This window comes from Phalacrocorax carbo, chromosome Z, assembly GCF_963921805.1.
Source record: "Phalacrocorax carbo chromosome Z, bPhaCar2.1, whole genome shotgun sequence".
Taxonomy (NCBI): Eukaryota; Metazoa; Chordata; class Aves; order Suliformes; family Phalacrocoracidae; genus Phalacrocorax; species Phalacrocorax carbo.
In genome coordinates, this window is record NC_087548.1 from 24787021 (window position 1) to 24808967 (window position 21947).

At 36.5% G+C, this 21947-nt stretch overlaps 1 protein-coding gene across 1 annotated transcript in view; it reads left to right on the forward strand.

Moving 5' to 3' along the window:
• Positions 1 to 21947, forward strand: part of CWC27 (CWC27 spliceosome associated cyclophilin) — a 122809-nt gene that overhangs the window by 19634 nt on the left and 81228 nt on the right. The window lies entirely within an intron of this gene.

Consider the following 21947-nt stretch of genomic DNA (forward strand, 5'->3'; position numbering starts at 1 on the left):
ATGTGTAAATTTACTTATTCAGTGAAACTTTCTGGAGGGGGTAGGGGGACAAAGCATCAAAAAGGTAATTTAGATTTTGTATTCTAACGCTGCGCAGTTGTCATAAATAGCTGCCTGATTAAATTATTCAGGCTTTGCCTATACTAAATTCTGCATATGTAGTGGCTGTCTTAGGTTCTCTCCCACAACAGTTTCCTCTGAACTGAACCATTCCTCACCTTTTTTGCTTCTTCCCCCCCCCCCCCCCCCGTTTACCTCCACTGCATATTTGGTTTTATATTTAATGGCCAAGGCATATTGCCAACGTGAAAGATTCCAGGACAGTCTGTTTGTGACAAAAGAGTACCTGGAAGCCAATATAAACACTTCAGAAGTTCCACAGCAATTAGCATCACTATTAATAACTGGGAAGTAAAGACTTTGGGTCAAAAATACATGAAGATAAATTTGTTTTAATAATAATATACTTTGAGATAAAATACATATTGAAACTTTGGTTGGAAAACAGAAGAACTAACTGAAACAAAATCAGTTGTTGTTTTACAGTCATCAGAAATTCACGTATCTGATTTGCACCCCTCGCAGGTTATTCCGGTTTTATATGACTATATGCCTGATAAAAATAAAACCAACTATATCTTATTGAAGAAGGGGCCTGTTGTCAGTTATGGTGGACATTCAAACATTATCTTATAAAACTAAATCAGTTATTAAGAGAAAAGGGAAATCACACAGTGACATTTGCAACTTGATGGATTAAAATCTGATTATTTTTTACTGAAAGAATTTGGTATGAGTTTAAAAGCAAGATTAATAAGTTCTGAGCATTCCACCACGAGGTAGTATTCTTAACTTTGTGTGGCCTATATGTTTAGAAGCAGGCTGTGCATTTAGAGTGGTAGGAACACTTGCGTTATTTTGGATAATCTTTTAATATTGGTATATTGAAATATACCAACTGTAAATGTTGCTGTTCATCTACCTCTTTTGGAGCAGTGAAAAGCCCAGTGAGAACATTGCCAAGAAAATTATTTTTATTAACCACTCTAATAAGTTTAAATAGCTCTGGAAAACAAAATATTAATGGGATTTAAGCATGAAATTGTGTCCTTTTCTACATCTTCTCCAGTACTGATTTGAATCTGAGAAGCACACCAGGTACAGTGCAGAAGCCTATGTAATTTGAGCAACTCTGAGTAGGTTCCAGTTCTTTTTCAGGCCTAGATGATGTTATTCCGAAGTTCCTCATAATTTTGCGTTTGCTGAAGAGAAGACTCAATATACTTACTAGCTGGAGATAAATAAGCAAAAGTATTTGACATTAAAAATACAGCACAATAACATAAAAGGATATAGTAAAAAAATATCTGTAATTTAAATGAGCGTTAGTTTTTCCTGTCATATGATTTTACTTTTAATTAGAGGCAAGGCAACTAACTTTCATGCTTTGGCAAACTGTATGTGGTGAACAAGACTTGTGTGGTCAGATCTGTAAACTGATGCTAATCCATTTCTTTTGGAAGCGTACATAAATATAGTCTCTTTGTAGAACCATGTAGTCTTACATACACTAGCATAAAACCCTATTTCATGAGCTTTGGCTTTCTGTTTTGCATTCTTCTTTTCTCTCTATAAGAGCACCTAAATCATGGCACATGAAATTTAGTGCCATGTTTTCATGGCTGTGCTAGATATAACTAAGTATTGTTCCAGAGGACATATACAAGGCATCTTCTAAAATCCTATCCCCTTTTTTCATTTCTGCCGTTCTTTGAAGTTGTGCAGTGTGGCTGCTTTGGAATTGATGGCTGTACTCTCTCTGCTGTAGTCAGCTGGTCCACAGGAAGTATACTCAGATCAAGGAGGGTGATAGATAACTTTGATTTCAAACTCTGGTTACTAGTCCTACAGCTGAGACCAATGTGTAATCCCAGTGGTAAATTACATGAATATTTGTGTTGATTAAAATGTCAGTATGTGGGACAAGACTCCATGAAGTAGTTTTCTGTCTCAGATCTTGCAGAAACGTTCTGCTGAGCAGTTTCCTGACTGCAGAAAGAAGTAATTCCTGGTTTTCAAGACTCTGCCTTCAGTGATTGATTATTCCTGCACCTTAATAACATTTGTGATGTTACCCCTAATATTGCCCAATACAGAATAAATATAAGCTTCTTGGAGTCAACGAACTGTTCTTGATCATGGATATTGTACAAATGTAGATTAGCGTTAGATAGCTGTATTGGATAGTGGAGGTGAGGATTCAGAAATTTAAAAATTGTCCAAGAAAAGCTTTTTCTGAAGAAGTACTTTCATGTACGCAGCCAAATAACATCTATAGAATAGCAAAAGATGTTGGACTCTGCACATACTTGCTACCTGCTTATCTGCCCCAAAACCTGTCCACCAATCTGTTTAACTGTTTGTTGGGTTTTACAGGGATGGCTGCTAGAAACAAATATGCTTAAGGTGTAATAGCAAGCTTGTAGCATGAAGGGAACACAAAGCTAGAAATGAGATACTCTATGCCCACGGTTGTGTACATTTTATCACATTTTCAGAGACATTTGTGTAGGCATTCCGTAAGCTGCTGGCTCTGCATGTGGACAGTAGGTGTGCTATGTTTGTGGTTATTCCGTACTTTCAGGGCAGTAGCAGAAGTGTTACAGCCAAATGGGTTATCTTAACTCAGAAGAGGGTTTTATTGGATGCGTTTTTAGCAGTTGAAAGCCATAGCCTTGGGAGACACTGCGTAGTAACACAAGTAACGTCAATTTCTAGACTTACTGATCTCCAAAAACTTTTCTGGCATCCTCTGGCATGAAAATCAAAGGCATGGTACTGTTTGTTTTAAGTAAGGTGTTATGAACATGGAGGTTTGGTGAGATAAAGTAAGATAAATGTTACCAAATTTCATTGTCTGGTATAGTGACTTTTTTTTGTAAGTGTACTGGAGGAGATTGAAAATATTCTCATGGGAGTTCACCACTTGCTGTAGTCTAAGTGTGTGTTGATCAGAGCAGGCAGAGATGTGGGAGGTGCAAATATCAAACAAAAAGTTGGATCCACCGTGCATAGCTTGAAGGGTAATATTTATGAACGTATCAGAAGGCCAAGAAACATCTGATATCTATCAGAGTTCTTCATCTCATCAGATGATATTTAAATGTGGTAATAGAATAATTGAACTTTTAGAAATATTTTTTGAGAGTAGTGTCTTTTAACATGCTGTGGTTTAGCCCCAGCCGGCAGCCAAGCACCACACAGCCAATCGCTCACTCCCTGCCCGGTGGCATGCAGGAGAGAATCAGAAGAATAAAAGTGAGGAAAATCGTGGGTTGAGATGAAGGCAGTTTAATAGGTAAAGCAAAAGCTGAGCATGGAAGCAAAGCAAAACAAGGAATTCATTCACTCCTTCCCTTGGGCAGGCAGGTATTCAGCCATCTCCAGGAAAGCAGGACTCCGTTAAGCATAATGGTTACTTGGGAAGACAAATGCCATCACTCCAAATGTACCCCCTTTCCTCCTTTTTCCCCCAGCTCTATATGCTGAGCATGACGTTGTATGGTATGGAATATCCCTTTGGTCAGCTGGGGTCAGCTGTCCTGGCTGTGTCCCCTCCCAGCTGCTTGTGCACTTGGCAGAGCACGAGGAGCTGAAGAAGTCCTTGACTAGCGTAAGCACCACTTAGCAACCACTAAAACATCTCCATTTTATCATTTATCAGCACTGTTTTCCGCACAAATCCAAAGCACAGCACTGTACCAGCTACTGTGAAGAAAATTAACTCTATCCCAGCTAAAACCATGACAATGACTTTTTCTACAAATCTGTGTTCATTTGTATCAGTCCATTTCTTTTAATACAAAGCTATTTGTGAAGTCAGAAGTTTGCACATCTGTTTCAGAGAAACAATTACAGAAACAACAGCCACCTCAGATGCATGGTACTGTGGTCTGGTACCGCTTCTAAGTGCAATCATACATGGAGTGCTCAAATGGTGAAGTTAACTTCAGTCATTTCAGTATACATTTAAACCTTTTGTTATTTAAAAGTAATCTGAAACACTCTCCAATTTTGTATTAGATAAAAAACCTTGGGGAAAGGAAATTCCCACTCATTCTGTCAAGTTGTTAGAGAAATTCCACATGTCTATGTTGTTTTTTTTTTTATTAGAAAGCTTACAACTAAACTTCAAAGTATGGAACAGCTGTTTACATGAAGGAATGTATACGGATAGAAGTGTTTTGCTATTGTTGCAATAGTAGTCAAATTTATCAGCGTTACATTGAGTTTGTAAAATGGCAGTGGCTTGAGGTGGTCATTTGAAGACTTCAAAGTAAGCAGTCCTCTTCTAATTTGGTATTGTTTCTACATTTGTTTTCATCCTGTAGGTGGAGCTCGGGTGCTACACGTTTCTGGTTACTAGCTTTTAAATTTCACTGCTTTTTGTTGTAAGACATGCAGTGTGCAAGTAGACTGGGCAGTTTTCACTGTACAGTCAACAATTTCACTTGCGTCCTTATAATGGATGTACTCTTCAGTGCCAGTATGAAATAAGCGTCTAGCATAGCTGAACTACTGAGAAAGAAAAGCTGACATTTCTTTTTGAGTAGTTAGCATCACATGAATTTAACTCTGTAGTTCCTATTGTATATTTTTCTCCTAATAATCCTATGAATTGCACTTGAACTAAGTAATCACTTTTCTCTTGGCTTATAAGCCATCACTGACTATCATAAGGAGATGAATAGTACTACTAGCAGTAACTATTAACTACTATTGTAATTAAAAGTAGGTATATTGCCACTTGTTTCCATTCCTAGTTTTTCTTATATGCATGTTGCTTGTCATAGGTAAAATAAATCATCTCATGAAGCTTTAGACATCTACTCTGTGTGTATATATATAAGAAATGACTTGCTTCGTCCTCAAAGCAGAAGTCTGTAACACTTTTTAAGGTGTAATTCCTCTGACTTCTTTTTCTCTGTTAAAAGACAAGATGAAATAACTAGTTTACTTAAGGATATCTGCACTTGGTCAAATGACTTCTATCTCCACTGTCATTTTTTCATCTAGGCACACTAGTAGTAAAAATAGTTAATAATGCTAGGCAAACATGCCTAAGTTCATGCAAAGCCAATTCAGACTGTGCAGTAAAAATTGCATATATTTAAGGCACCATAACGTTTTCTAAGCATCTGAATAAACGCTGACACATTGAGCATGCAGGATTGCTTTCCTAAAGTGCTCTCACAGTACTGTGGTGTAGAAGAGCCAAACGTAATTTTATGTGTGATCCCATGGAAGTCTTTTAAAGGACCTTTAACTCAAAACTTCTTTTTCTCTTTGTAAATCTGCAATTTTTATAAATGAAGAATTGGATATATTTTTTTTGTAAATTAATAATATATCGTAGAATATTTTGTTCTAAATGTATTTACTCTAAACTTGTTGTCACACAAGTCTGCTGTCTGTAATCTTCATTGTAAGGTGGCTGATGTCATTGCAAGGCTGCTGTCACTAATCCTTGAAACACTGGAAGTCCTCTGGAGGATGTTGCAGATGTTGCACCCATTTCAAAAAAGGCAGTCATCATAGGGATGATCCAGTTAGCCTCACTCTGATCCTTGGGCAAATCATGGGGTAGGTCCTCTTGGGAGCTATTTCTGGGCCCTTGAAGGAGGAAAAGGTGACTGGAAATCGTCAGCATGGATTTAGCAAAGGCAAGATGAGGGGAGAGGAGTGGATGTCGCCTGTTTTGAGCATGAGGCCAGACTAGATGAGTTTCTGAGGTTCCTTCTGACCTGAATGCTTCTGTGATCTCTTTGGGGTTTTTAAATTCTTTTTTTAGTTCCTACCCTACCCCCCAGCTCTTCTGAGCTCTGGAATAACAAGTCCAGCAGCTCTTTAGTTGTTTGTTTGTTTAATTGTTTTTAAGTTACATGTAGATGTATTTATGTATTTCATTTATGCTTCTACTTAAACTTAGTCCAGTATCTCATCTTGTGTTCAGGAAGCTACCTCTATACTTTTATGTGGGTGTCGTTTATTTGTAAGTAGAGGCAATGTAATGTGAATACCATATGCTTAGAGCTACTAATTCACTTTGGAATGTAAAGTTTATCTATTTCTATATAAAAATGTGATATTCTTTCTTCACAATAGTTATTATTTCCAATTTATTAACTGTATTTCTAACCCTACTAGCATTGTCTTAAACCAGGTATAACTATTACTATCAGGCCTTGTCCAGCAATACAGCTTGTCTCCTTGCTTTTCAGCTTAGCAGCAGGAAATATAAATTGTACATTAATAAGACTGGCTTTTGAGTTCTTCAGTTCAAACTGTCTTTGCAACTGACTTTGAATTTCACTATACCTGAAGAATTGCTGCAGTTTTCATATAGAAAATACAGGTATTCTTTTAATAGTGTTTTAAGCTGTATACAGAGAGCAACAACATTTTTTCCTACTTCCACCTCCATATTCATACAGTGCCCACATCAGTGTTTCTTACCAATATTCCACTGAGATTGCTTATGTTGCTAGGGCTTTCCAGATTATTTTCAGTCTTCGCTCTCCAAGAACTAGTTTCCCATTTTGTATGCTTATTCTATTATTTCCTAACTAGATTTTGGCAATTAGTGGTCTTCAGCTTTTGTTTTATTTAGCAAGCCCAGGTTACCCAGCAATCCTGATAGGAGAATTTGCTACTGTGACAGTTTTTGTAATTCACTAGTAGTGGATTTAGTATTGAGTTCTCTGGAGTGAATAGGTATGTTTCAAGTCAGAGTTTAATGTCTCACTGGCATCTATTCTAACCAATAACTTCGTAACCTAATTCTTACTTAATGAAGATGTTCTTTCAGCCTGTTTTGTGTTGCTAATTTTTTTTTAAGGACTTCCTTTCTTGAAAGTACTGTGGAGCATATTTTCCTGATTTCATATAATAACATGGGTTATTTGGGTTGACTCTAAAATTAGCCAAGTTAGCAGCCAGTCAGGAACTCATGTTGAATTCTACTATGAAACTCTCTGATAGCATTATGTCAGACACAGTATGCTACTCTGAAGCCTTTATGGTTTTGACTAATATGCTTTTTCTGTGGGGAAAGTTTTACTGGATTATTGTACTCTAGCTTGATTCAAGAAGTACTTTTATGTGTGTATGTAATCTAGTACCAGATTTCTTTAAAAATGAGATGTCATCAACAAAATAGATGTAAAATTGGTTTAACTGTTGAGATGAGCACATGTAAACTGATTAGTTTTCAATTTTGGATATGTAATGAAACTAATAGCTTTAGCTACAGCTCATTATAATACAAACAAACCTATTACCTTTTTATTCTGACCTCTTAACTTTGGGTCCAGAAGTCTTTGCTGAAGTCCATAAAGTGCCATGTTTTAGAATAATGGAAAACATCTTTTAGGTGTTAAAGGGCTAAAAAATGCACAAAATTATCAAGTGGAACTAAGCAGAGATTAAAATCTATCACTAAATATACTGTACTACTACAGAAGATTATTGCATGAGATGCCTTCATGTTTGCAGTCTCTCCTGCTCTTGTATTTTTTCATATTATGGTACCTTAAGATTTTTGTAATTATGCTGCCTACATTTTGAATTTAATTTCTTAGAGCTTTTGAATTCTTATACGTTTATAACTGTTAAGAATAATGCTTGTAGGTCATTCGACAGTGCAAGATAAATCATAAATATTTGTATTTTATTCAAAATAATTCATTCTGTACTTCAAAAAAGATAGGTTCACTTTGTGATTATTATGCTCTATTTGTAGGGGTATTCTTCTAAAACTAGGAACCATCAATAATTGCAAACCAGCTCATGTTGTTCCATTTTAAGTGCCTTGAAGTATGCCATTTTGTGGTCCACCCTAAAATAAGCATCCAAAGCTATTTTAAACAATTTAATATATTAAATTGAAAAATTCTGGTTTTATGCAAAAGTAAATCACATACTGAAATAGAGCAATTGCTAAGTGAGTAGTGACATGAAAATAGCCTTTCTTCTGTCTCTGGTTTGCTAGATACAGGAGTGTATTTGAAGTACATTGTTTTGATTTGAAAACAGAGTGGGTAAATAATTACATAACACATGACAAATATATCTGTGTAATATACTGCTATAAAATAGCAACTATAGGCTTACAACACTTTTCATTTTACTTCATTGTGCTCCATGTAGCCTGTATTTCAAATAAGAGGTAACTAGAGTTCTATAATCTTTTCTTGGGGCAGGGGGAGGAAGTATTTCATGACCAAAAGAACCCCAGCTTTCTGTCTGAATACTTCCAATTTGTTCCTCAGTGCTTCCTTGTATTAAGAAACTCTATGCTTTTGCTTTGCAAAACTACTTTAAACATAAAACTTCCACTGAGTAGTCACTAGCATTCCTTACCCTGCCCTCTGAGTTCTGATTTTGAGGTATAATCAGCATAATATTTCAGATATTTCACTGGGTACTTAGCTAGAGTTTACCGTCAGCATCCCCAGAGCTCCATCTGTTAGAGTACTATATGTTATATATTAAAATACAGTTTAACGTATAAACTATTTTAATATATAAGAGTGAAAGCTAGATACTGAGAGGCCACCTATACATTTTTGACCTTATAACTCTTGTGGCTTGCAAGAGACTGAAAAGTGTTATGGGAGGATCCTATACACAGAAATTTTTGCAATTAGACATCAATGAAGTTATGTGTTACCTTCTGTAATCTCATCTCCTTTTATATAGTTTGTCTCATAATATGCTGACAGAAAGGTCCAAAATTATTGTCTGGAAAACAGAGCCTATAAACTTCCCAAGGAAGCTATCTTGCTCTTCCAAACTGCCTTGCAGCTTTTTTCAAGTAGGATGCAGCACCTATTTCATAATCCATAAAATTCTAACCAATATTTCCAGAAACGTGCAAAAGCTCATATAATACTGAATTTCAAGGGAACGTTGAAGCAGCAAATCTTTCCTACTAGTCCTGTTTCAATGCAGAGTATCAAAATGTTTCTCTTAAATCCTAACCTTTAGTGGCTTTTGTTACGCTAAACGTTCTTAGGACTGTTCTAAGTTGTTCTACTTACGTAGAAATAAGCCTGAGAACCACTGAAATTCGTTTGGACTGGAATTTGACAATCATTGTATGGTATGAAGGATAAGTAGAGGAAGAAATATTTTGGTTAAAATGACAGAAAAAGTCCTTACCCATGGGATTAAGTAACTTCTTTTTCCCCTATAAGGCTGTATCAAGTGATGATCACCTTCCTTTCCTGTTCCCTTGGCCACTTTTTCTTGCCATTTCTTCCTCAGTTAGAGTGTTACAGTTGCTTATGGAGTTCCTTGTGAAATAAATCCCTTATACAATCCCAGTAAATCAAATACAAAAAGTCAGCTACAAAGCCAGTGCCAGAAGCAAGCTGTCAAAGACGAGGCTTTTAAGCAAGTTTCAGTGCTGTAGAAAGTGTGCATGACCTTCTGCACACTGCATAAGAGATACAGACATCACTCTGAAAGAGAAATGGGGACTGCATCTTTCTGGGACTAGAACCTTGAATGATACTTTTGTTTTAATCCTTATATGCTTTATCAATTCTTGCTAGGATTTTTCTCATCTTCTCAAGTAATATTGTACTACTGATGATTTTAAAGTACACTTAATTGATATTTGCTTTTGCTTTACATACTTCTTTTCCTCTGTGCATGAGGGATCATTTTAGACTGACTAATTTTCTTTAAGGAAAGCAATAATATTTGATTTAGCTAAGTGTCATGTTTTAAATTTTATCCGTTCTTCTTTAAAACTGTTGATCAGCTACTTTTTGACTGGTGAGGTTCTCTTTTAAATTATCTCTGAAAATGAAAAGGATGTTGTTCTTTTCCTTTGGTAAAAAAGAGTCATTAATTAATCCATAAGTTAAAAAAGCTAGTGTGTTCCTTTTCATCTGCATTTTTATACTTTTTTCAAGAAATTCAATATTAAACTTTATTAACTGACATACAGGAAAGAAAGATTACTTCAGAACTGAGTTTAGAAATACTTTAATTTTCTGAATAATACCATTTACTTAGTGCTAGGTATTGCATGATTCATTTATTCTTTTCAAAATAATATACATTTTTCTGTATTTTTTACCTTAATAACATTCATTGTAAAGAAAAAATAATCCCAGACATACTCTATGTAGAGTTAATGATTGGCAGTAACTTAAAAGCAGACTATACTATATTAAACACAAACCCAGATTGTTTGGGCACAAAATCCAGAATCCCAGCACTGAGATTTTTCTTGGCTAAGCATCAAAGCGTGTTAATAGGTGTAGTGTTAGCCTGGGACAAAGAGAGGATTGTTACTGTGGTACATTTCATCCTGCTGCTACTTGGCAAGAGTCAGTATGTTTTTAGGTGAAGTTTGTGTGTGCATTTGTCTAGTCACCTGGAAAAAAGGATGCGTAGATGACCCGTGAAAATGCAGTTAGCATGATGGAAGGTGAGAATGTGTAATCCTTATTATACAGTGAATTGTTAGCACTATATTGTGGGTGAGATATCATTTCAAAGGGCTGGAGTGTTCTCAGTTGTTTAGCTGCACATGTGATTTTTTTTTTTTTTTTCTGTAACATAACAGGACGGATTTAACAGTGGTATAGCCATGTACTTTTTAATTGCTAAATGTTCATGCTCCATTTCCTTTCTCTGTTTCAACAGAGTTGAGTAGCATGGGAAGAGACATTTTGAGGTTTTTGTTTCTGTTATAGAATACATTTTTTGTAAATATGAGCAGTACATCTTAAAGTGGTACTGCAGTGAAGGATGACTACAGTTCAGACATTTTCTTTATTCATCACATCTGCTGTGTGTCTCTAGACAGCCAACTCATGGTAAAATTCAATGTTTTCATTATTTTACATGCCTTACTACAGAGCCAAATCAGTAATAGGTGTCTTTATTACAGTATAGAACAAGCCATGTTGGTTATCAGATTCTGATTGTGGAATCTTTATACTTAATAGTGTTCCATTAATAACAAGAAGTGAAATTCAATTCTTGCCTAAAAAATTTTTTGTGTTAAATTTTTGACAATAGTTAATAGTAGTAGTAGTTGGTAGTTTGGTAATAACAAAACAAAATTAGAAACTTTGTGAGCTGAGCAGACTTGATTTGGAAATCTTTCAGATGGTAAAGAAAATTGCTACTAAATGGATTACTACTTTTTTTTTTTTTTTTAACTTCCAAGATTGTAGCTACTATGCTATCTTAGAAAAAAGCCGCACTTCATATTATTCTCCACCCTGTTCTGTAACATGCTGGTAATTTTTTGAGTACAGCTCTTCACTGAGTTGTCTGCAAGTCCGCCTATCATCTTTGCTGTCAAGTGGGATAATATGTTTTGGGCACAAGTTGGAACACAGGAAGCTCCACCTAAACGTGAGAAAAAGCTTCTTTCCTGTGAGGGTGCCAGAGCAGTGGAATAGGCTGCCCAGGGAGGCTGGGAGTCTCCTTCCCTGGAGACATTCAAACCCAAACCCCGCCTGGAGACGGTCTTGTCCCCCTGCTCTAGGTGTGCCTGCTCAAGCAGGGGGGTTGGACAAGATGATCTCCACAGGTCCCTTCCAACCCCTGCCATTCTGTGATTCTGTTTTCTGTAATGTTTTGGGGGAAGAATCTTAACAAGCTGTTGCCCTTCTAAGACCTTTTCCTCTTCAGCCTGAAATACTCAGTTTCTAAACAAAGCATCATCAGCATTTTATCTTCGTGATGAGCTTGATTAAGTTCCTATATAAATCGACAGTGTTATTCAGGGTTTCTTCTTTCTTCTAATTTGCTCAACAGGGGAGCTCAGCTCCCTTTTTCTGAGAGCTGTGCAGTGTAGGATAATTAGTATTTTCTTTTGCATCTTTTATCTTTGTTGCTTTAGTTGTGGTTTGGGGTTTATTTTCTTTTTGGGTTTTTTTTTTTTTTGGTTGAGTTGTTTTGTTTTTCCTGAAAGCACTCTTCCCCTTTCCTGTGTTGTCATTCCAGGGGTATATAAGCAACCTTTCCAAAGCAAACCACTGTACAGGACCTTTTCCAGGAGGACATTTCCTTTAGTGCTGTATATGTACAGCAATATAATCTTCTGATTCTTTGCCACTAGCTGAATCTTAATCGACAGAATTTTTTAGTCCTTTCCCTATTGTTGGGCTTTTACTCTGTTTTCATTCCACTGTCACTTTGCTTTAAGAGTTGGGCCTATTGAAGATCACTTACATTCCCATTTCCTTTGTAAATATTTCAGTTTCAGTTTTCTTTCCTAGCTATTCCTCGCAGTAGTTTACATTGGGGGGGAGGGGCAGGGGAGGCAGAGGCGGTGATTGATCCTGTCTGTCTGTTATTAAATTAGAGTTGAATTCCACTGCAGAATATTTACTCTGATTAAAAGATTTTTGCATGGTAAAATCGTGATTATTTCATTTGTAATGCATCAACTTTTTAAAATCACTTGAAATTTTAAGTTAAATGGTGTCTGTCCTTAAGTACAACAATAATTGGATTTTCTGTAGAAAAATATATTTCATTTTTGTGAAATCATTTGTATCTAGATAACTTCCTAGTTCTATAATTTTTTTTCTCATATGTCTTCTGAATGTGGACATAGAACATTTGAAGAAATTTTGAAGATTTTTTTTCCCCAGTATGCTCATGTTTAAATCTGATTTATTTGAAAATGGTAAAGGAAATAATTTGAGAGGAACATCAGTAGTTAGGATGGTGATTGTATTTTATCTGCTTCCTGTACTTTAAGGGATTGTTTTCAAGGGTTTTCTCACATACATTTATATTTATTCTAAATTGTTAGCTGCATTGTTGCCTGCGTACATCTGGTGGACATTGTATGAATCTTACAGATGTGACTTCAGGAATGCTATTTCAGATTAAGTAGTTCTTCATAAATCTTTTCTTCAATGTTTCTAGCAATCAAATTCAGAATTTTTTTGAAGGTATTTAGTCTTCTACCTTAATAGACAACTTTATATTTAAAAGCAAAAAAGCAATGGTATTTTCTAGAACTGAAGACCAGAATATACTACATTCATCCTTGCTTTTCCAAGCAGATGCTTTGTAAAATATGCATTTTTACTCTTAGAAATCTATTCCTTATGGTTAATATTTAAAAAACCAAAACAGACAAACAAAAACCCAAAAAACCCTGAACAACCAACCAACCCCTGAGCTGTTATTACTCTATGGCACTGTTCTTTTGGTCTTAATCTTTAACACTGTCAGGTATTCCTGAATGGATCGTTGTGGACCATATTTATAGGTTAGCATTCCTGGACTAATTTCTGCAGTGAATCTTACAAATCCAGGCTTGCAAAAGTCTTTCAGTTGTTCTTTCTGATTTTCTTGTATGATAATAGTACTGTTTCCACACAGCTGTGAATTTCCACAATGAGAAGGCTGTAGTTGTGTTTTAAGTTGAAATTATATAGCTGATTCTATGCAAATTAAAGCAATGTGTGTGTTCTGTGTCTCCCATAAATGACCTACTTTTTGTTGTAAATGGTAGTAGTTGCAATTTCAGTCTGTGTTTTGTTGATATTTCATTACTGGTTGATGGATTTTCACAAACTTATTGTTAAATGTTTGTGCTGCTACTGCAAAATCTCTCCTAAAGAAATACAAGTTATGCAATTTATTTTGGGTTTTTTATAAAGGGTGAATGTGATTATATGACATAGTGTTTTGCTTTCCACATAAACAATTTAAACCTTTATATAGGTGGCTAAGAAATAGTAATACTATTAATAATACCCTTCAGATTCAATTATTTGTTCAATTATTACCATTATTTGTTAAACTTCACAGTTGCAGATTTATTTTGGATGTAAGTGACAACTCTCTGGTTGCATACTGTCCTAGTTCAGATGACACATACTTAATCATAACTGTCCTAGTTAAGGTTACACATACTTCACTTAAGCAGTGAAGCATTTTACTTGCAAAGCATGTGTAACTTAATTTAGTTTTTTATTAGTTGATCAGCTGCGATTTTAACATAGACATGCTGCCAGTGGTGATGTGTATTGGTTTCTGCATCTTTGTGCTGATCTCTTGAATTTTATATTGAATTACGCTAGTGTAAGTAGTAGTAGATCTCAACCTACAGCACTGTACATTGAGTTTATGGTCATAGAAACAACAAAAATTATTACCTCCTTTTGAAAACATATCCGTATTGTATGGAAAGGCAGTGTTACTTAGAATATTGATAGGATAGTAAGTATGACTAATATTCTGCTATAGTCTTGTAAAGTGATATTTTTACATTTATGTAAAGTGCATTACATGCTGATGCACTTCAGTGCTCTGTGTGCTTGTGAGTGTAGTCTATATTAGTCATAGATATTTATGCAAATATTTTCATAATAAAGTATCAACAATGTTAAGATTTTTTGTGAATGTGCATGTGTGAATGTATCTTTACTGCTACATTTTAGTATGGAATTTTGGATTTGTTTTCTTTCCCCCTCCATTTTCTTTCTATAAAATTATGTGCTTGAAATGAGTGGTAAGATGGATACTTTCTTGCAGCTCAGATTTTTGTCTCTTTGAGGATACAGGAGTTTATTTGAGAACAAGAGAGTAAAACACGGTACGTAAAAGCCAGATCCTCCAACCTTTTGCTGCAAGTGTCATGATTCCTGTAATTAATAGTCTTACTAGTTCACTGAGTCTGAATTCAGCAAAACTGACTAAACACAGTAATGAGTATTACAGTAAATTGTAGGAATTACATTTTGAGGAATGAACTTTTGAGGTTCATTGCTGGGCAGACATTTTATTGGTCAAGAGTCAAGAATATGTACACACTGAAATACTCCCCTTTTGATCTGAATTCTTTGCACGTAATTAAGGCAAAGCTATGTAAATAAAACAAATTGTTTTTGAGATAAAACACTGTTTTGTTCAGCAGCTGTAACTTTAATGCATTTCAGTGCATGTGTTCTATAAAAAGTGTATACAAACTGATTTCTTTTTCATGTGATCATTTGGCTTTGAAGTAGTTAAAGCATGGAGAACTTCAGTAGAATTTTCTAATAATTATACGCATGAAAAACTGTTTTAGAGTTTTTATCAGAAATGTGTTTCATGAAAATTATCATCACAAGGCCTTGCATTGATTATTTCTGCAAAAGGATTCAAGATGTATTAATCAAGATTCTGAATAGAATTTGTGTCAGCAGGAGTAAAGAAAACCCAACTTGAGTCCTTATAAGGGCATATCTGCTTCTAATGAGAAGAAGCTGTTTATCTAATGAAAATGGAAAACATCCAAAAAGCCTGGACTGTGAGAGGATAAGGCAGAAAAGACTGCAATGATCATTTAATCCAGTGTTTTACCTAATAGAGCACACAAGACTCTCTTAAATTCTTTTATTTCACTCTTATTTTTTGGTGGAAAAAAAATCCCATTTTAATGTAGACATTTATGCTGAAAGATACCCCACTCAAATTTTCTTCTGTGACTTCCTTGTTAAATAAATAAAAATGCCGGATCTTTTCAGTGTGCCTTTTGCCTCATCTTGGAGCCATTATACTCTTTTTACACTCATCTGTTAGCACATTCATCTTCATTTGCAAACTGTGACCAAATCACCCTTGAACTTTGTCTGAGAAATTAAGTAGATTGAGCATTAACCTTCCTTTTGTGGCATTTTACTGTTTCCCCAGTCTTTGTCATGTGTAAACCTGATCAGAAATTATGCTGTGTTTTCTTCCTTCACACTAGGTAGTTTAACAGTCTTGTTTTGTTATATCTGCAAGCAGTAGAAATAAAGTAATTTTTTCGTGGTTCTAAGTTAACCTTTCTGTTATTTTTGCTCAAGAAGGTTATCAATATCAGGCTTATAATTTTCTGAGTCTTTATAAATAGTGATATAACATTACAATTTCCCCCCCTTCCTTCTCCCCCTTCTTCTCTAGAATTTCCCTCCTGTGTTGTTCACAACCAGCATTTCTCAGGGCTCAGCAATCTCTTTAAGTGTTTTAAGAAACACTTCGATGCAAATTGCATGGCCCTGTTGCTTTTTTTTGTACTGCTTAATTTTTAGTAGCTGTCCTTTTCTACTTCGGGGTAACTGAAGAAGGCAGAAAAATATATCCTCTTCAGATGTCATATCTGGCTTTCTCAGGGAACAGAAAGAGCTATGGAATCCATATTTTTAGGCTTTAATCCCTAACATAAAAAGAAAATATAGAAATGTAGGTTTAGTTGTGTCTATTGTCATAAATAAATGGACAATGGTTATTTAATGATCACTTTCCTATTCAAAAGTATTTTTACCCTGTTAAGATAACATTTGAGGCCCAGGTAAAAAAAATTTCCCTGTTTGGTACCATTTTTTATTCAGGCATTTGGCAGCAAATTACAAATAACCAGCTTCGCCCTTTTCTCTGTACACCTGTTCATTCTTTGTATTTCCCTGGACCTTGAATATAAAATTAAAGATGCTGGTAAAATCAAAGTAACAAGGCCAAATATCATATATTTAGGGCATCTTTTAAAATAAAATTGTTATTAGAAAGTAATGTTTCTTTTGTATTCTAATAGGTTAAAAGTTGAAAATAGGACACTCTATGAATGAACACCTGACAGAAAACTGATTTGGTGATTTCATATAGTTTCTTCTTGTTTTGCTGGAGAATACGATGATAAAATGGTCTTTGTACCAAGCTACCTTTACACATAACTAGACCAGGTATTGCTGTCTTCTTCAAAAGATGGCATTTTTTAGAGACTGCCTTTATTATCAAGAAGGTGTTAAAGGGCTGGACTAATGCTGTAGGATGGCTATCCAGTCAGCTTGTTACTCTCAGGGGTATTAGGATATTAGAGCATCTCATATGAGGGAAGAACTATGATAAAACAGTTAGTACTATTAAGTGCAGTGGGGACAGCAGTACAAAATACACAATTTCAAGGAGAATGCTATAGCCTGTGAGTTTTCATTTGTCTCTTACCATTAGTTTCTTTCCCTATGGTATGTTTTCTAGTTCTCTCAGGTCCCAGAGATCAGACAAGTAGTGACACTGCCTCTTCCCTTTCCAATAAATTAGGGGAATTGCTTTAAGGCATCAGAGAGAGAGGGGTTACGAAAGTGGGCAGAGGAGAGGAATGTAGAGCATGCTGCCATGCGGCATTATTCTTATCTGCCCAATTCTAGCTAAGGGACATCACACACATTAAGAAAAAAAAAAAGTATTTATGCAAGAGTAGGTGAGAAGGCAGTCTGAGTTTTAGTGGATTTTGTGCAGTGCTACAGAAATGTGGCTTAACTGTCTGCAAAAAGAACTTAGTTTTTAAAATTTTATACACCATGTTACTGCAGTGTGGAATCAAATTTAGTAAGTCCTGCCCGGCCTATCAGGTGACAGGTGCAGACAGCTTGCCTGTTCTTGCACATGTTCTTAGAGCAATGGAGTTGACCATTTTGGATCATATAGTGGTGTGGGAGGTCAGCATGGCTTATTGAGTCTGTTTCTGCAACATCTAGGCTGCACCCAACCTGACTTCTAGAAAATTACTGGATGTTTCTGCATAGTGCTAATAATCCACCAGAACGTCAAGGCTTTATTGGAATGTACTGAGCCAAAGTGGGATTTATGTATTTACCTGGAGGTGAGGGGTGGAATAAAAAAAACCCAAAACCAAAACCAAAACAAAACAAAAAACCAAAACAAAAAACAACCCAAACAAACAAAAGCCACCATGAGAAGTCCTCCCTGAATGCTGGGTAATATATTACTGATGTATGCAAGTACCTTGTTCAGGGCTATCCTTGGTCCAATGTATCTAATGCTGAGTCAGACTGATAGCTCATGCGTTGTTGAGTGTCTATATGGCCACCTGTAACATCTGTGTGATAGGTAGGGGTGGATTTTGTGGCATGTCTTTTACTAAGCCTGAACACAGAGAGTGCGTACCTGCGACTTACTGCTATTGTGACTTTGAGGGAGATCCCAAAATACCATCTGTCCCTCTTTGTTGAACTGATTGTACCACTCTCCATTATAACTGAGCTGTTCCCAGTTATCATCCATTGACTGCTACAAGGTCTTATTGTTATGTTTTTGGAACTACATCCTTTTTTTAGTATATTCAGTTAGATGTATAGTGGTGATTTATTTGTAGTCTACAGTTAACCTGAGTTGTTGTTCATGGTCTAGAAAATCTGGGATTTTTTATATGGCAGTATACTTTTTCTGTGAAAAATAATGGATAAATAAACTAAGTTTCAATGTCAAAGAAATTACCGTTTAATATATACTTATCCAGTAAAAAGATGTAAGATGGAGGTTACAACATGAAACAGTAATGATCTGGATAGGCCAATTGGAGACTGGAATACATCTTCAGGTAAGCAGACCTTTAATCCTTTCCTATACATTCTACCTCAAATTGTAACAGAAAAGACAAACCCAGGAAAATTTTAAACACTTTAGATTACATGGTAACTACCATTAGGAAAGGACTATTGATAAGATTGAAGATTGATTTAGTTTTGAACTATTTCTAAAAATGGTTTGGATCATCATGAAGAACTGAAATTGAGCAAACACTATATTCCGAATTGTGATATCAAAATATTTTTTCATACTCATTGATTGGCTTTATTGCAACTGCTTGGTTTCTTGTATCCTTTTTTTGCGAGATTCAAACTGACATGCAATTCTTACCGCTGTTTTCATTAGTTCTTATTTTGACTCATTGTGTACTTGAAAATTTGTGATCCTCTCAGTAGAAGGGTTAATGTACATTGGTTGACAGCTTCCCAAGTTAGTGAACAGCAAAGCATACCATAGTCACAGTTGGATAATTTCACAGCAAAATAATTTTTTAATGAGAAGTATATCAGCAGTACAGAGCTTTTGAAGTTCTTCTTAAGTTTGGCCGATAAGCAGCCATACTGAGCTCATTGATGGAAAAGCATCATTTGCTGAACAAGCCTCATGCTTAAGACTGGAAGTCACAGTTACGTCATTGCTTGGTTAATTGGCTGCACCTGTCACTTGTTAACAGCTCTAATCCAGTAGTCTCTGAACCACGTGTTGAAAGGTCAGCAGGAGCAGGAAAGAGCCTGGTGCACTGAGAAACATTGTTAGATGTAATCTTAGTTTGGCAACCTGTTGTGCTTGTTAAATTCAAATTGTCACTTTTCAGCTCATGACATGAGCTTCTCAAAATGAGAATGTTGCAGATAACTTGAAAGTAAAGTAGGTGGTTCTTCTCCTTCAAGGCAATGCTTAATTAACACTTTTTACAGAATGTGTTATTTTGTGGGTTTGTCTTTTGTAATGAAAAATTCTTTACAACTTTGTTCTTCTTGCAGTTGGAGTGTAATTAAAAACATGAATATAAAATTCAAATGTAGCCAGAAAAATATATCTAGCTATCTATACATACACACACGCATACGTATTTGGTAATATTTAGGTGTCCCTTCCATGTCACAAAGTTTGAGTGCTCAGCTGTCTCAGGTGCTTGTCATTGTGTTGCTCTTTATCATGTAATCCTATTTGGGGGATTGAATTTTCAGTATAGTTATTGTATATGAGTAATTATGTTGGTGTTTTCTGCTATTTATATAGTTAAACTGTCTTTTAATTCCAGTGTGCACTTCAGCTAATTAGTTTGAGTTCTTCAATACATATTGAAAATACTTGCTTTCTACATATGTTCGATTATATATGAATTTTGAAAACACATATGAGTAGCTTCGACACTAGAGTTTGAGATAACCTGTATGCTTTGCAATTTTTCTACATTTTGTAATGAACAAGTTGCTAAACTTGCTAGACAGTTTGAATAAGCTAATTCGCTTATTCTGCATGGAAGTGCAGAATACTCGTGCATTATTCTGTGCTTCAGAGAAGCAATTCTCATAGCATTACATGGAACTTAGAAATTTTAAAATGCTCCAAGTTTAGAATCATTAAATGGTTTTGTTGGAAGGGACTATTAAAGGCCATCTAGTCCAACTCCCCTGCAATGAGCAGGGACATCTTCAACTAGATCAGTTTGCTCAGAGCCCTGTCCAACCTGACCTTGAATGTTTCCAGGGATGGGGCATCTACCACCCCTCTGGGCAACCTGTTCCAGCGTTTCACCACCCTCATCGTCGTAAAAAACTGCTTCCTTATATGTAGTCTGAATCTGCCCTCTTTTAGTTTAAAACCATTACCCCTTGTCTTATTGCTACAGGACATGCTTCTGTCCCCATTTTTCTCATAAGCCTCCTTTAATTATTGAAAGGCTGCAATAAGTTCTCCCCAGAGCCTTCTCTCCTCCAGGCTGAACAACCCCAACTCTCTCAGCCTGTCCTCAGAGGAGGGGCGCTCCATCCCTCTGTTGACCACTGCTCTCTGGATGCAACATCCAGACAATGCCTTATCCACCAAACATTTTACCTATCAAATCCATATCTCCCCAATTTAGAGAGAAGAATGTTATGGGGGACCATGTCAAAGGCCTTACAGCAGTCCAGATAGATGACATCCATAGCTCTTCCCTTGTCCACTCATGTAGTCACTCCATCTCAGAAGGCCATTACGTTGGTCAGGAAGGACTTGCCCTTGGTGAAGCCATGCTGGCTGTCTCAGTCACCTCCCTGTCCTCCATGTGCCTTAGCATAGCTTCTAGGAGGATCTGTTCCATGACCTTCCCAGGCACAGATGTGAGGCTGACAGGTCGGTAGTTCCCCGGGTCCTCCTTTCTACCCCTTTTAAAAATGGGTGCAATGTTTCCCCTTTCTTCCAGTCCCCAGGGACTTCACCTAACTGCCATGACTTTTCAAATACGATGGAGAGTGACTTGGCAATGACATCAGCCCATTCCCTCAGGACTCTGGGATGCATCTCTTGAGGTCCCATAGATGTCTGTATGTTCCGGTTCCTCAGGTGTTGTCAAACCTGATTTTCTCTTACAGTGGGAGGGACTTTGTTCCCCCAGCCCCTGTCTTGTGGTCCATCCACTTGAGAGGTGTAGGAAGAGATGCCAATGCTGCCAATGAAGACTGAGGCAAAAATGTTGTTGAGTACCTCAGCCTTCTTCTCGTCCATTTTTACCAGTTTGCCAGTCATGTTCATCATGGGGTTAGTTTTCTTTGACCTTCCTTGTTCTGCTGACATACCTGTAGAGACCCTTATCGTTCTTTGCATCCCTTGCCAAGTTCAGCTCCAGCTGTGCCTTTGTCTTCCTGTCCCCATCCCTACACACCCGGTCAATTTCCCTACACTCTTCTACTGCCTGTGCATTTCCTGCTTGCCCTTTAGTTTGACCAGCAGGTCTTGACTCATCCATGCTGGTCTCTTGCCTTCCTTTCCTGATTTGTTACACCTGGGGATTGGGAGCTCTTGCACTCTGTGGAAAGTGTCCTTAAAGATCAGCCAGCTTTGTTCTCCTCCCTTGCCCCTGAGGGCAGTTTCACTGGGGTCCTATTGACTAATTCCTTGGACAGCTGGAATTTTGCTTTCATTAAATTCAAGGTCCTGACTTTACTCTTCAGGACTGCAAACTCTATCAGTGCATGATGACTGCAGCCCTGGCTGCCTCCAATCTTGTCGTCACCAACTAGCTCACTTGCTTTGGTGACCAACAGGTCCAGTATCACATACCTTCTCTTAGGGCTGTCTGTTAGCTGCCTTAAGAAGTTATCCTCAATGCACTCCAGAACCCTCTGGACTGCCTACAACATAATAGTGTAATATGCATTAATAGGTATGGGATGTTATGTCTAGCTCACTCCAGACAGTAAATCTGCTGACTCCTGTTTAGATTCTCATTCCCTTTTTTCCTAGGTTTTTGAATATATTGTATTAATAGCTTCAGTTGGTGTGGTTCGGAATTCACAGAAAGTTTTGAAACTACATTATGTGACAACACTTTAATA